This window comes from Palaemon carinicauda, chromosome 2, assembly GCF_036898095.1.
Source record: "Palaemon carinicauda isolate YSFRI2023 chromosome 2, ASM3689809v2, whole genome shotgun sequence".
In the NCBI taxonomy this organism is placed as follows: Eukaryota; Metazoa; Arthropoda; class Malacostraca; order Decapoda; family Palaemonidae; genus Palaemon; species Palaemon carinicauda.
Window position 1 is genome coordinate 48,137,766 of NC_090726.1, and position 17,500 is coordinate 48,155,265.

Sequence of the window (17,500 nt, forward strand, 5' to 3'; positions counted from 1 at the left end):
TATATATATATATATGAATATGTATATATACAGTATATGTATATATAAATATATATATATATATATATATATATATATATATATATATATATATATATATATATATACAGTATATGTATATATAAATATATATATATATATATATATATATATATATATATATATATATATATATATACAGTATATATATATATATATATATATATATATATATATATATATATATATATTATATATATGTATATATACAGTATATGTATATATGAATATATATATATATATATATATATATATATATATATATATATATATATATATATATATATATATATATATATATATATATATATATATATATATACAGTATATATATATTTCCAGTCACTTATCCCAAGACAGTAGAAGACCATGGTACAGAGGCTATGGCACTACCCAAGACTAGAGAACAATGGTTTGATTTTGGAGTGTCCCTCTACTAGAAGAGCTGCTTACCATAGCTAAAGAGTCTCTTCTACCCTTACCAAGAAGAAAGTAAAGCCACTGGACTAATACAGTGCAGTAGTTAACCCCTTGGGAGAAGAAAAATTGTTTGGTAATCTCAGTGTTGTCAGGTGTATGAGGACAGAAAAGAATCTGTAAAGAATAGGCCAGACTATTCGGTGTATGTGTAGGCAAAGGGAAAGAACCTTAACCAGAGAGAAAGATCCAATGTAGTACTGTCTGGGCAGTCAAAGGACCCCATAACTCTCTATTGTTAGTATCTCAACGGGCGGCTGGTGCCCTGGCTAACCTACTATCTTTATATAGCCAGACACTTGCTTTTTATTATACGGGAAGAATAAAGACTTCTGTTGAAAGTAGTGGGCTATGAAGTCACAGTCTTCATGTCTGAGGCAGAAAGGATGCCCATGGTATTCCTTATAATATTTTGTATGCATGTATTGTATGTGTGTCAATGTGCATTACTTCTTTTGTTGTTTATTTATTTCCTTATTTCTTTTCTTTACGGGTCTAGTTTCCCTGTTGGAGCCCTTGGGCTTATAGCATCCTGCTTTTCCAACTAGGGTTATAGCTTATCTAGTAATAATAATAATAATAATAATACTACTACTACTACTACTACTACTACTACTACTACTACTACTACTACTAAAAATGTGCATTATCTCTTGTTGTTTATTTATGTCCTTATTTCTTTTCCTTACGGGTCTAGTTTCCCTGTTGGAGCCCTTGGGCTTATAGCATCCTGCTTTTCCAACTAGGGTTATAGCTTATCTAGTAATAATAATAATGATAATAATAAGAATAACACTACTACTACTACTACTACTACTACTACTACTACTATTAATAATAATAATAATAATAATAATAATAATAATGTATGCTTGCTTAATTAATTAGTCACTGATCTGTATGTATACATAGAAGCAAGTCCACTATAAATCTTGCGAAAATCTCGTTGTATGTCTTATCAATCTGCCATTTATTTAACAGTAATTTGTTTATCTTGAAATTGTTATATTAATCTATTTGATAGTTTATTTTTTAATTATTATTTGTGTTTTCAACAATAAACACGACAATCCTTTGTATGTTTATCTTCGTCAAATCTGTCCTTGACTTACAAATTCTCAGATTTTGCAACAATAACATTCCTATCACTCGCAAATTACGAATCTTGAGTCGTGATGTTTTCATTGCATTGTTCACTGTGACAGACACACCCTCTATCTTGCACGTGGAAGTTTTTATGTGATTTCCTGCAATTAAAAGACAGCATTCTGATGAGAGGGAGGCAGAGAAGTAGATGGCGAGATAAGGGGAAGGATGATATGGAGAGAAGAGGTTTGGTGGAAGAGGATGCTTTCCTCTTGGTAAGGGTAGAAGAGTAGCTATGGTAAGCAGCTCTTCTGGGAGAAATACAATGCAAGAGAAGTTGATGGCGAGATAAGGTGAAGAATGATATGGAGAGAAGAGGTTTGGTGGAAGAGGACGCCTTTGATAGAAGGCATTAGAGAGGGCGCATCAGGCAACCGACCCCTTAATGTAGGGATAACAGTGGGAAAGAAGATAAGGTGAAGGATAATATGGAGAGAAGAGGTTTGGTGGAAGAGGATGCTTCCCTCTTGGTTAGGGTAGAAGAGTAGCTATGGTAAGCAGCTCCTCTAGGAGAAATGCACTGCAAGAGAAGTAGATGGCGAGATAAGGTGAAGGATGATATGGAGAGAAGAGGTTTGATGGAAGAGGATGCTTTCCTCTTGATAAGGGTAGAAGAGTAGCTATGGGAAGCAGCTCTTCTAGGAGAAATACACTACAAGAGAAGTAGATGGCGAGATAAGGTGAAGGATGATATAGAGAGAAAAGGTTTGGTGGAAGAGGATGCTTTCCTCTTGATAAGGGTAGAAGAGTAGCTATGGTAAGCAGCTCTTCTAGGAGAAATATAATGCAAGAGAAGTAGATGGCGAGATAAGGTGAAGGATGATATGGAGAGAAGAGGTTTAGTGGAAGAGGACGCCTTTGATAGAAGGTACTGGAGAGGGCGCATCAGTCAACCGACCCCTTAATGTAGGGATGACAGTGAGAAAGAAGATAAGGTGAAGGATGATATGGAGAGAAGAGGTTTGGTGGAAGAGGATGCTTTCCTCTTGGTAAGGGTAGAAGAGTAGCTATGGTAAGCAGCTCTTCTAGGAGAAATACACTGCAAAATCAAACCATTGTTCTTTATTCTTAGGAAGTGCCGTAGCTTCTGTACCATGGTCTTCCACTCTCTTGGGTTAGAGTTCTCTTGCTTGAGGGTACACTCGGCCACACTATTCTATCTTATTTATCTTCCTCTTATTTTGTTAAAGTTTTTATAGTTTATATAGAAAATATTTATTTGAATGTTGTAACTGTTCTTAAAAAAAAATTTCTTGTTTCCTTTCCTCACTGGGCTATTTTCCCTGTTAGGGCCCCAGGCTTATAGCATCCTGCTTTTCCAACTAGGGTGAAGCTCAACAAGTAATAATAATAATAATAATGATAATAATAATAATAATAATAATAATAATAATAATAATGATAGGCCCCTTGGAGGGGTAACGGTGGAAAAAAAAAAGATTGGGTTATTTTTAGGTTATTCAAATTGTATCCCTGTTGAAGCCCTTGGACTTATAGCATCCTGCTTCTCCAATACACTTGCAACTAATCGAGTCAATAATAATAATAAAGAGTAATCAGATTGGAGTTGTCATTGTTAACCTTCCAGGAGGATAAAGAATGATACTTCGCTCATAAACAATTAGAAATCGTCTATAGATAAACCTTTATGCTCTGTACCCAGATAGAAGTAGAACTATCGAGTATGATCCAGTAAGGTATGAAGGAAAAGTACCTTTTGGGAGTGCCCAGCGACATGTCAATCCAGTGGGTTTTATTGTCAAGCGCATTCTTGATAACTTTGTCTTATTGTTTGTTTATCTTATTCTTCATAACTTTGTCTTCTTGTTTGTTTAGCTTATTCTTCATAACTTTATCTTGCTGAGTGTTTAGCTTATTCTTCATAACTTTATCTTGCTGATTGTTAAACTTATTATTCATAACTTTATTTAGCTGATTGTTTAGCTTATTCTTCATAACTTTATCTTGCTGATTGTTTAGCTTATTCTTCATAACTTCGTCTTCTTGTTTGTTTAGCTTATTTTTCATAAATTTATCTTGCTGATTGTTTAGCTTCTTCATAACTTTATCTTATTGTTTGTTTAGCTTATTCTTCATAACTTGATCTTGCTGATTGTTTAGCATATTCTTGATAACTTTATCTTGCTGATTGTTTAGCTTATTCATAACTTTATCTTGCTGATTGTTTAGCTTATTCTTCATAAATTTATCTTGCTGATTGTTTAGCTTCTTCATAACTTTATCTTATTGTTTGTTTAGCTTATTCTTCATAACTTTATCTTGCTGATTGTTTAGCATATTCTTGATAACTTTATCTTGCTGATTGTTTAGCTTCTTCATAACTTTATCTTGCTGATTGTTTAGCTTATTCTTCATAACTTTATCTTCCTAATTATTAAGCGTGTTCTTGGTATCTTTATCTTGCTGATTGTTAAGCGTATTCTTGATAACTTTATCTTGCTGAATGTCAGGAGTATTTATGTTAACTTCATCTTGTTGATTATTAAGCGTATTCTTGATAATTTTTTCTTGCTGATTGTTAAGCATATTCTTCATAACTGTATCTTGTTGATTGTTTAGCTTATTCTTCATAGCTTTATCTTGTGGATTGTTAACCATATTCTTGATAACTTTATCTTGCTGATTGTTTACCTTATTTATGATAACTTTAGCTCGCTGATTGTTAAGAATATTCTTGATAACTTTATCTTGCTGATTGATAAGTGTTTTCTTGATAACTTTATCTTCCTAATTGTTAAGCGTGTTCTTGGTATCTTTATCTTGCTGATTGTTGAGTCTATTCTTCATACCTTTATCTTGCAGATTGTTTAGCTTATTCTTGATAACTTTATCTTGCTGATTGTTAAGCGTATTCTTGATAACTTTATCTTGCTGATTGTTAAGCGTATTCTTGATAACTTTATCTTGCTGATTGTTAAGCATATTCTTGATAACTTTATCTTGCAGATTGTTTAGCTTATTCTTGATAACTTTATCTTGCTGATTGTTAAGCGTATTCTTGATAACTTTATCTTGCTGATTGTTAAGCGTATTCTTGATATGTTTATCTTGCTGATTGTTAAGCATATTCTTGATATGTTTATCTTGCTAATTGTTAAGCATATTCTTGATAACTTTATCTTGCAGATTGTTTAGCTTATTCTTGATAACTTTATCTTGCTGATTGTTAAGCGTATTCTTGATAACTTTATCTTACTGCTTGTTAAGCGTATTCTTAATAACTTTATTTTGCTGATTGTCAAGCGTATTCTTGATAACTTTATCTTGCTGATTGTTAAGAGTATTCTTGATAATTTCATCTTGCTGATTGTCAAGCGTATTCTTGATAACTTTATCTTGCTGAATGTCAGGAGTATTTATGATAACTTTATCTTGCTGCTTGTTAAGTGTATTCTTGATAACTTTATCTTGCTGCTTGTTAACCATATTCTTCATAACTTTATCTTGCTGATTGTTAAGCATATTCTTAATAACTTTATTTTGCTGATTGTGAAGCATATTCTTGATAAATTTATCTTGCTGATTGTTAAGCGTCTTGTTGATAACTTTATCTTGCTAATTATCAAGCTTATTCTAGATAACTTTATCTTGCTCATTGTTAAAGCGTATTATTGATAACATTATCTCGCTGATTGTTAAGAGTATTCTTGATAACTTTATCTTGCTCATTGTTAAAGCGTATTATTGATAACATTACCGCGCTGATTGTTAAGCATATTCTTGATAACTTTATCTTGCTTATTGTTTAGCTTATTCTTGATATCTTTATCTTGCTGATTGTCAAGCTTATTCTTGATAACTTTATCTCGTTGATTGGTAAAGGCTATTCCTGATAACTTTACCTTGCTGATTCTGATAGAAAAGTTGCATGATATTGAATGCAATGCATTACCTTGTGTAAGGTCTTTCCTTAGACGAAGAAAATAAAGAAATCATAAATAAGTAATGAACACATTCAAGATAACAAAACCATATAGAATTTTCATCCATCCTTACTCCATGTAGACATTCTATATAACAATGACAATCCGCGTGCACTTTCATCGAGACTGGCAGTGATAATGATGATGGTGATGGTGGCCATGGTGAATGCATTACGGAGGCATCAAGGTCAAGATCACCATCTGATAATGAATGAACACAATGATACGGCTGTTGATATGCAATGTATAATTTTCATCACCCTTGTGGCTTTTGAGCCAATTCTGCCATGATGAATAACTTTCGGCGTAAATAAGCAGTAAGTTTTTAAGAGTTTGATGGGGGGGGAGGGGATTGGGTGGTCTGAGTAGTGGGGGGGGTCTTACAGGGGGGGGGGGGGGTAGGAGGGGCCTTGGGGGGAGGGAGGGTGGGGATAGGGGTGGTCTGAGTAGGGGGGTGGGCTTAGGGGAGTAGGGGATTGTAGGAGGGGCCTTGGCTGGTAGCTCCCTAGATGAAGGGAGGAGTAAGGATCTAGGTGGTATGTTGTTCCCCCGCATGTGGGGAACGAGGTAGGGGAAAGTGAAGGAGGAGGGGGAGGAGGAGGAGGAGTGTAGAGAGAGAGAGAGAGAGAGAGAGAGAGAGAGAGATGAGGGCCGTAGTGGCGTTCAACTAGTACAGTCATATCAGTCCACTATTCGTGGCGGTTGAGGAAGTACATTAGGATACACTAAGACCACACCGTCAGCCAGGCCGACCGTCTTAAAGGCGAGTGAAAAACAATATATATATATATATATATATATATATATATATATATATATATATATATATATATATATATATATGTATATGTATATATATAGTGCCACTCTTCTTGTGTTTACTTTCTAACACGTGTATTTTTATTGATGAGTTGTGGATTTTCTATAGGCTAGTGAAAAAATATATATATATATATATATATATATATATATATATATATATATATATATATATATATATATATATATAGTGCCACTATTCTCGTGTTTACTTTCTAACACGTGTATTTTTATTGATGATTTGTGAATTTTTTAATTATTTCAAACGACTGTCTTAAAGGCTAGTGAAAAAAAGATATATATATAAATATATATATATATATACATATATATATATATATATATATATATATATATATATATATATATATATATATATATATATATATATATAGTGCCACCATTCTTGTGTTTACTTTCTAACACGTATTCTTATTGATGATTTGTGGAATTTTTTAATGATTATTTTAGATTGTTCGTGTTGGATGTGATGTATGTGGTCTGTGTATCGTTATTTTCTTTCGATTTCTTAAGATTTTGGTGTAATTATGAAGACAGTGTGTTATGTTATTCGCTCTTTGCGTTGTTTTTTTTTTACATTTCGGTATGTATGCACGGTGTTGGTATTGTTATTATTATTTTTATTATTATTATTATTTTTTTGTTTTTATTATTTTTTTATTTTTATTATTAATTACCCACTCATTATTCCTCTGCTGAAAAGAATAGATTTTTCCGAACTACGATATTATTATTATTATTATTATTATTATTATTATTATTATTATTATTATTATTATTATTATTACTAGCCAAGCTACAACCCTAGTAGGAAGGCAGCTCTCTCAAGCATTTTTGCTTTAAGTGATTGTCAATGGTTCTGTCCAGTATTCTAACATTATTATTATTATTATTATTATTATTATTATTATTATTATTATTATTATTATTACTAGCCAAGCTACAACCCTAGTAGGAAGGCAGCTCTCTCAAACATTTTTGCTTTAAGTGATTGTCATAGTTTCTGTCCAGTATTCTAACATTATTATATATTATTATTATTATTATTATTATTATTATTATTATTATTATTTTTATTATTATTATCCAAGCTACAACCCTAGTAGCAACTGAACAATTACAGTGCTGTAGTTTACCCCTTGAGTGAAGAAGAATTTTTCAGTAACCACAAGTGTTATCAGGTGTATTATTATTTATTATTATTATTATTATTATTATTATTACTAGCCAAGCTACAACCCTAGTAGCAACTGAACAATTACAGTGCTGTAGTTTACCCCTTGAGTGAAGAAGAATTTTTCAGTAACCACAAGTGTTATCAGGTGTATTATTATTTATTATTATTATTATTATTATTATTACTAGCCAAGCTACAACCCTAGTAGGAAGGCAGCTCTCTCAAACATTTTTGCTTTAAGTGATTGTCATAGTTTCTGTCCAGTATTCTAACATTATTATATATTATTATTATTATTATTATTATTATTATTATTTTTATTATTATTATCCAAGCTACAACCCTAGTAGCCACTGAACAATTACAGTGCTGTAGTTTACCCCTTGAGTGAAGAAGAATTTTCCAGTAACCACAAGTGTTATCAGGTGTATTATTAATTTATTATTATTATTACTAGCCAAGCTACAACCCTAGTTGGATAAGCAAGATGCTATAAGCCCAAGGGCTCCAATGGGGAAAAATAGCCCAGCGAGGAAAGGAAATAAGGAAATAGATAATCGATGAGAATAAATTAACAATATATCATTCTAAAAACAGTAACAGCGTCAAAACAGATATGTCCTATATAAACTATTAACAACGTCAAAAACAGATATGTCATATATAAACTATAAAAAGACTCAGGTCAGCCTGGTCAACATAAAAACATTTCCTCCAACTTTAAACTTTTGAAGTTCTACTGATTCAACTATCCGATTAGGAAGATCATTCCACAACTTGGTAACAGCTGGAATAAAACTTCTAGAATACTGTTAAGTATTCTATAATAAGCATAATAATAAGTATTCGGGTATGAATAGATATCAAGCATTTTGCTTGTGGGTGACTGTCAAAGTTTCTGTCCAGTATTCTAACATGACTAGCTGTTAAGTATTCTATAATAAGCATGATAAGTAATAAGTAATGATAGATATAATAATAAGTATTTGGGTGTTAATAGATTTTCAGTTATGACTAGTAAGCTATCAGTTAATTTGAAGGAATAGTTCTCAAGTATTCTGTCCAGTATTCTAGCATGACTAGCTGTTAAGTATTCTATAATAAGTAATAAGTAATGATAATTATAGTAATAAGTATTCTGGTGTGAATAGATTTTCAGTTACGACTAGTAAGCTATCAGTTAATTTGAAGGAATAGTTCTCAAGTATTCTTTCTGTCCAGTATTCTGATATGACTAGCTGTTAAGTATTCTATAATGAGTAATACTTTAATAAGTATTCGGGTAATAATATAAGTCGAGAGTTGTCATGACTTGCTGTCTGATATTGAATTACGACTAAGTAAGTATTGGGAGCTGACTAGCTATCAATACAAAGAATAATTGTCCAGTATTATGTCCAGTATTCTTTAATGACATACAGCGAAGTATTCTGCTATTAACTATCAGTTAATCATTCTTAATTGAGTAACTGGTTACCGATCAATCTGGTATAATTAAATGTCCGGTATTATATTATGACAGATGCTTTTCTCTTTAAATTATTTTCAAGGAATAGGTATCGAGTATTCTATCCAGTATTCTATGACACATAGTAAAGTAATAAGCTATAACTCAGCTAATTTTGAAATAACTAACTGGCAACCGAGTGCCATAATTAGATATCAGGTATTGTATTATGACAGATGCTTTTCTCGTTAAATTATTTCCAAGGAATAGGTATCGAGTATTCTATCCAGTATTCTGTGACATATAGTAAAGTAATTACCTATAGCTATCAGCTAATTCTGAAATAGCTAACTGGCAACCGAGTGCCATAATTAGATATCATTTATTATATTATGACAATTGCTTTGGTCGTTAGATTATTTCCAGAGAATAGTTCTCAAGTATTCTATCCAGTATTCTATGACATACAGCAAAGTATTCCGCTATAACTCTCAGCTAATTCTGAAATAACTAACTGGCAACCGAGTGCCATAATTAGATATCAGGTATTATATTATGAGAATTGCTTTTGTCGTTAGATTATTTCCATAGAATAGTTCTCGAAGTATTCTATACAGTATTCTAGGACATGCAGTAAGTAATTAGCTATAACTACCAGCTAATTCTGAAAGAACTAACTGGCAACCGAGTGCCATAATTAGATATCAGGTGTATTATGACAGCTGCTTTTGTCGTTAGATTATTTTCAAGGAATAGGTATCAAGTATTCTATCCAGTATTCTATGACATATAGTAAAGTAATTAGCTATAACTCTCAGCTAGTTATGAAATAACTAACTGGCAACCGAGTGCCATAATTAGATATCAGGTATTGTATTATGACAGTTGCTTTGGTCTTTAGATTATTTCCATAGAATAGTTCTCAAGTATTCTATCCAGTATTCTATGACATATAGTAAAGTAATTAGCTATAACTATCATTTAATTCTGAAATAACTAACTGGCAACCGAGTGCCATAATTAGATATCAGGTATTGTATTATGACAGCTGACTTAGTCGTCCTTCTAACAGATATACTCCGCTTCTCAACGTTTCTCTATGTCTCGATCCCAGCTGATTTTATTACGCAAGGACTCATCCATCCTTCAGATTTCTGACGTCGCTTTGCATACCAATTATCGGAATCAAGGATTTCTTCTTTGGAGATAGGACTCTGCCTCCTAGGACTCTGCCTCCTAGGACTGCCTCCTAACACACGGTCGGCGGTAGTGCCAGGCCAATGTTCTCCTACCCCAGTGTGCCCCCCCTCTCTAATACATATTCCTTCCAATAAACCCCCCTCCCCCCCAAAGTCTGTCTCTTGTATATCAACCATCTGAGACTCAAATATTTATGTATGATACATAAATCGTTAGATGGTTTCTGAATAAATCTCTTCTGAATAAATCTCTACATGTTTTCTGAATAAATCTTTAGATGTTTTCTGAACATATCTTTAGAGGTTTTCTGAATCTCTAGATGTTTTCTGAATATATCTTTAGAGGTTTTCTGAATCTCTAGATGCTTTCTGAATAGATCTTTAGATGTTTTCAGAATAAATCTTTAGATGTTTTCTGAATAAATCGTTAGATGTTTTCTGAATAAATCTTTAGATGTTTTCTTAATAATCTTTAGAGGTTTTCTGAATAAATCCTTAGATGTTTTCTGAATAAATCTTTTGATGTTGTCCGAATAAATCTCTAGATGTTTTCTGTATAAATCTTTAGAGGTTTTCTGAATCTCTAATGTTTTCTGAATCTCTAGATGTTTTCTGAATAAATCTTTAGGTGTTTTCTGAATGAATCTTTAGGTGTTTTCTGAATATATCTCTAGATGTTTTCTGAATCTCTTGATGTTTTCTGAATAGATCTTTAGATATTTTCTGAATAAATCTCTAGATGTTTTCTGAATAAATCTTTAGATGTTTTCTGAATCTCTAGATGTTTTCGGAATAAATCTCTAGATGTTTTCTGAATAAATCTTTAGAGGTTTTCTGAATAAATCTAGATGTTTTCTGAATAAATCTCTAGATGTTTTCTGAATAAATCTCTAGATGGTTTCTGAATAAATGTTTAGAAGTTTTCCGAATAAATCTTTAGATGTTTTCTGAATAAAGCTCTAGATGTTTTCTGAAGCCAAAATTTAAAACTCTGGTATCTTAACCATCATGTAGCATAACCACTTTATGTCGGACAAACAAATTGATTGATTATTTTTTTATGAGTCCAAAATGTTTATGATTTATGACACACAAATATTTAGATTTTTTTCTGAGCCAAAAAAAAAAAAAAAAAAATTAAACCAGATATAACTGAATAATGAGACTAGTCAGCTAAATTCATTCGGATACTTCTGAAGGTGAATTATATCTCCTGAGGCAAAAATATTTACGATACACAAATCTTCAGATGTTTTCTTAACCCAAAATTAAAAACTCTAATATCTCAACCATCAACTAGCTTAACCTCTTTAATGCATGACAAATAAATAGATATATCTTTTTCTGAAGCCTTTTACCCCCGCCATAAGGTTAAATTTCGAGCACATTTTGCTATATATTTTTTTTTTCAAATTACTCTAACAGCCTTAATTTTTGTCATAGAGAGGTCAGGTTGGTCTCATTCTTTTGGAAAATGCCTGAAGATTCTCATAAAGTTATCAAAAATATGCGAAAACATGTAAATAACAGTGTTTTGCAAGAACGTACCGGTACGTCCTTTTGTGGGCGAAAGGGTTAAAATATGTATGTTAAGCAAATCTTCAGATGTTTTCTGACCCCTCCCCCCAAAAAAAAAAAAATTAAACCAGACATGAAGGTATATAAGACTAGTTAGCCAAATTTATTAATACATTTCGGAAGGTAAATTTAATCTTCTGAGGCGAAAATATTTATGATACAAAAATTGCCAGATGATTTCTGAGCCCAAAATAGAAAATTAAAAAAAATTAAACTAGACATGAATTAATAAGACTAGTTAGCCAAATTTATTAGGACATTTCCGAAGGTAAATTTAATCTTCTGAGGCGAAAATATTTATGGGACATAAAATCATTATAGGTTTTCTGAGCCCCCCACCCAAAAAAAAAGATTAATCCAGACACGAATGATAAGTGACTCCAAAAAAAAAAAAAAAAAAAAAAAAAAAAAAAAAAACAGACACAAATGAATGAATAAGAGACTTTTTAACCAAATCCATTAGGACACATCTGAAGGTGAATAGCGGTAATAATAAAATGTCTCCAGAAATCTAAACGTATTTTATCGTCGTCATTCACGTGCGAATTGTGTGTACAGTAACTTCCGGGATACTTTGTTTTAGTTTGTTGTCCCAACTAGTTTTTGTTGGGTAAGATCTGGTGGGGGAGGTTTGGGTGGTTCGAACGAGATGGGATAAAAGAAGGGAGTTCGGGTAAAAAAAAAAAAAAATCATATTCAGAACCGATTGGTACTTTTAGTACCTCTTGTTCAACATAAATGGGTTGTTTTTATTATTATTATTATTATTTTTATTATTTATTTTGATTTTTATTATAATTATTATTACTATTATTTCTATTATTATTATTATTATTTTTATTATTATTATTTATTTTTATTATTATTGTTATTATTTATTTTTATTATTGTTATTATTATTATTATTATCATTTTTATTATTATTATTATTGTTGTTTTTATTATAATTATTATTATTATTATTATCGTGGTAGGAGACCCTCTTTTAGGCAGGTTGAGTTAAAAGTAATGGCTGCATCGGCAGAGTTTATTTTCTTATCCAATTTTTCTATTTTCCGGATAATTCTCTTCTCTAGAGCGCTGCAATCAGCCAGCAGACTTGAAAAATTCATCAGTCGGGTGAATGACAAAATAGGGAAGACTTTTCAAGTATATTCTCACAAAATACAAGTAAAACTTTTGGTACAAAATAGTAAAAACTACGACGCGTTTCGAGGATAAGTCCTTCCTCTTCTTCAGGTAGAGAGTGAGGTGGATGCTGCAGTCGGGTGGTAAATGAAGTAGACTTGATCGGAAAGGCAGAATATATATGGACGATTGCAGAACATAACCTCAATAGGCGCTTGTCAGTGCCATAAATCTTTATGAATTAGAGAGAGAGAGAGAGAGAGAGAGAGAGAGAGAGAGAGAGAGAGTAGGACACAACCTTTATGGGTTAAGCGGTAAAAAACAATTTTTCAAGTCTGCTGGCTGATAGCAGCGCTCTAGAGAAGAGAATTATCCGGAAAATAGAAAAATTGGATAAGAAAATAAACTCTGCCGATGCAGCCATTACTATTATTATTATCATCATCATCTAAGCTATAACCCTAGTTGGAAAAGCATAATTCAGTAAGCCCAAGGGCTTCAAAGGGAAAATAGCCCAGTGAGGAAAGGAAATGTGGAAACTGATAGAATAGTCTGGAGTAATGGAAAAAAGGCAACAAGTACGAGTGTGGCTGAATATACCGTCAGCAAGATTATATAAATATTTTGTTATTTTATTGTTAATATCTATTTTGCAGGATTATGAATATTTTTTTTTATTAATGTCCATCCCTCTACCTCGTCCATTTAAAAGATAAAGCTAAAAGATAGAATATTCTGAAGACACAATCACGTATGCATTCACACGTATATACACACACATACACACATATATATATGTATATATATATGTATATATATATATATATATATATAAACAGTATATATATATATATATATATATGTATATATACATACATATATATACAAATATATATACATATATATATGTGTGTGTGTGTTTGTGTGTATATATATATATATATATATATGAATGTATATATATATATATATATATTTATATGTACATATATATTTATTTATATATATGCATATATATATATATATATATGGGTTTCTGTGTATGCATGTATATATGTAAATATAGAAAGAAAATATATTTATGCAGAAGAATGTTTAAGATACACGAATAACCGAATGAATTTGCTCTCTTGATCCATTATCTATCACATGTTTAACTCTCTGTGTTTATAAAGACCTGCAAGAAATGAGCCAAAAGCGGGTCAAACACTTTCTTTGGAAGATCACCTCCACACACATTCGCCCCACCCTTCGGAAAACAAAGACCAGAGAATGAAAACTGGACTATCCCGTTTTCTTTACCCGGGAATGAAACTGGACTATCCCGTTTTCTTTACCTGGGAACGTGTTTGGTAGAATTGTGCTAGATTGCAAAACGCCCAGACATTTTCTCTCTATCTATCTCTACCTCAGGGTACGAAATCAATGCCCCGAATACTTGTTTTTCCTCGGCAATCGATCTAGTGCCATTCAGGGTACGCAAATATTTATTGTAATTGAAAACGATGAATCGGAGGTCATAATTGCACTGGCTTTAATAAGATATTGATTGGGAAGAAGTGAAAGGCTTCGAAGGCAGAATATGTATGGACGATTGCAGTACATAACCTCAATAGGCGCTTGTCAGCACCATAAATCTTTATGAATTAGAGAGAGAGAGAGAGAGAGAGAGAGAGAGAGAGAGAGAGAGAGAGAGTAGGACACAACCTTTATGGGTTAAGCGGTAAAAAAGCAATTAAGCTTAATATCGATGCGGGTTCAGCTCTCTCTCTCTCTCTCTCTCTCTCTCTCTCTCTCTCTCAATAACACGATAACAATAGGGTATAAGAATGAAAGTTTCCAAGTTATTAAAGAAATAACTATCATAAAAAAAGAAAATGAAGATTAAGTAACAACATTTAAACCGATATTTAGAGAGAGAGAGAGAGAGAGAGAGAGAGAGAGAGAGAGAATTTGTTTCTTATATAAATACACAAAAAAATAATGTCTTCCGACATTAATTTAATCATTTTATAAGAGAGAGAGAGAGAGAGAGAGAGAGAGAGAGAGAGAGAGAATTTGTTCTTTATTATATAAATACACAAAAAAATAATGTCTTCGACTGTAATTTAACTATTTTAAGAAAGAGAGAGAGAGAGAGAGAGAGAGAGAGAGAGAGAGAATCTTACATGAACCCAGTTCTTTTGGAGAGAGAGAGAGAGAGAGAGAGAGAGAATCTTACATGAACCCAGTTCTTTTGGAGAGAGAGAGAGAGAGAGAGAGAGAGAGAGAGAGAGAATCTTAAATGAACCCAGTTCTTTTGGAATATAATTTCGTTTTTCCTTTCTGTTCGTACCTTTTGACCTAATCTCAGTCTTAGTGTGAAGATTCGTTTGTCTGTTTGTTGAATCAATATTTTAATAAAGTTTAAAATTTTCTTGGTCATATAATATGTTTTTAATATGTTTTTAACATGTTTTTAATAGTTTTTTTTACATGTTTTTAATGTTTTTAACATGTTTTTAATATAGTTTTTTTACATGTTTTTAATGTTTTTAACATGTTTTTAATATTGTTTTTAATATGTTTTTAACATGTTTTTGATGTTTTTAATATGTTTTAACATGTTTTTAATATTGTTTTTAATATGTTTTTAACATGTTTTTGATGTTTTTAATATGTTTTAACATGTTTTTAATATTGTTTTTAATATGTTTTTAACATGTTTTTAATATGTTTTTAACATGTTTTTGATATTATTTTTAATATGTTTTTAACATGTTTTTAATATGTTTTCAATATGTTTTTAAGGATCAACTCGAATATTCAGGTTTTCTTTTTTAATACAATGACCATTTTCTACTAAAATATTTATATAGATTTGTATCGTCTTTATTTATATTCGTTCAAACACAGAATAGGAATAATTATCACCTCCGCCAATGAAGTTGGAAGGAGGTTAAGTTTTCGCCTCTGTCTGTGTGTTTATTTGTGTGTGTTTGTTTGTGAACATCTTCCTGGCCACAATTTTAATGAAACTTGCAGGAATTAACTAGCAAAAAGCTGGGAATTATTGAATTTTGAAAATTCAAGGTCAAAGGTCAAGGCCACGGTCAAGGAAAATGTCCAATTCGCGTAATCATCCATAAGTTTGGACATCGATGTCACACACAGTTCAAACTTGGTTCATATTTGAGTGTATGGAAATCCACGCCAATTAATACGTTTTATTGTCAAAGGTCAGGGTCAAGATCGATAAAAAAGGTCCAGAAATAACCTGCCACGGCGGAAGTCTGCGCTCTATTGAATACCCCTCTAGTTTCTTCATCTATTTATTAATATTCATTATATATAGCCTTACTTTTAATCACTCAATTACTCATTAATGTCTTCTCTCAAGTATATTTGGTTATGACTAATTAAGACACGTATATAGGAAAATTTAGCAGCTCTTCTAGGAGAAGGACACCCCAAAATCAAACCATTGCTCTCTAGTCTTGGGTAGTGCCATAGCCTCTGTACTATGGTCTTCCACTGTCTTGTGTTAGAGTTCTCTCTCTTTAGGGTACACTCGGGCACACTATTCTATCTAATTTCTCTTCCTCTTGTTTTGTTGAAGTTTTTTATAGTTTATATAGGAAATATTTATTTTAATGTTACTGTTCTTAAAATATTTCATTTTTCCTTGTTTCCTTTCCTCACTGGGCTATTTTCCCTGTTAGGGCCCTTGGGCGTTTATCATCCTGCTTTTCCAACTAGAGTTGTAGCTTAGCAAGTAATAATAATAATAATAATAATAATAATAATAATAATAATAATAATAATAATAATAATAATAATAATAATATAGCCCCTTCCAAACGATGGCCAAATGCACGTCGGGCAGACACTGTTGCCAACTTTGTGCTATGGGTTGCGACCACGAGTATACATGACGTCATAGACTAGGAAACCATGAGCAAACCATCTAAGTGGCCGTGCCTGCTGTTGAGAAACTAGATGAGTGCCTGACTATTATCTGGAACAACTCTGACTGCCCTCTGCCCGAAGCCTGGCCAAAATCAAACATTCTCCTGCGTGTGCCTACTGCCTTTTTGGGACTGTTTGATCTGGTAACACTGTTTCAAAGCGAGAGAATTAAGGGCAAATTAGAGTGACTGCCCCTCATTATTTTAGTGTTGTTGCTGTTCTTGAAATATTTTATTGCAATTGTTAATTACTTCTCATATTTTCTTGTTTCCTTTCCTCACTGGGCTATTTTCTCTGTTGGCCATCAGTTTTATGATCTCTCTTGAGTATTTATTTCACTTATGGCCTCTCTTGATTATTCGTTTCAGTTATAGTCTCTCTTGTATATTTATTTAAATCATGGCCTCTCTCATGTATTCATTTCGGTTATAGTCTCTCACGTGTATTTATTTCAGTTATAGTCTCTCGTGTATTTATTTTAGTATTATGGTCTCTTGTGTATGTATTCCAGTTATGGTCTCTCTTGAGTATTTATTTCAGTTATGGCCTCTCTCATGTATTTATTTCGGTTATGGTC

At 31.9% G+C, this 17,500-nt stretch overlaps 1 protein-coding gene across 2 annotated transcripts in view; it reads left to right on the top strand.

The window, feature by feature from the left end:
- Positions 1 to 17,500, top strand: part of LOC137624711 (uncharacterized protein C05D11.1-like) — a 199,107-nt gene that overhangs the window by 66,439 nt on the left and 115,168 nt on the right. The window contains exon 1 of one of the 2 annotated variants that reach the window (XM_068355664.1): positions 6,250 to 6,369. The exons of the other annotated variant lie outside the window; for it this stretch is intronic. The gene's annotated coding sequence lies outside the window, so the exon portion shown is untranslated. Of the gene's footprint in view, positions 1 to 6,249; positions 6,370 to 17,500 lie in introns of those variants that run through there. 2 annotated transcript variants of the gene reach the window in all.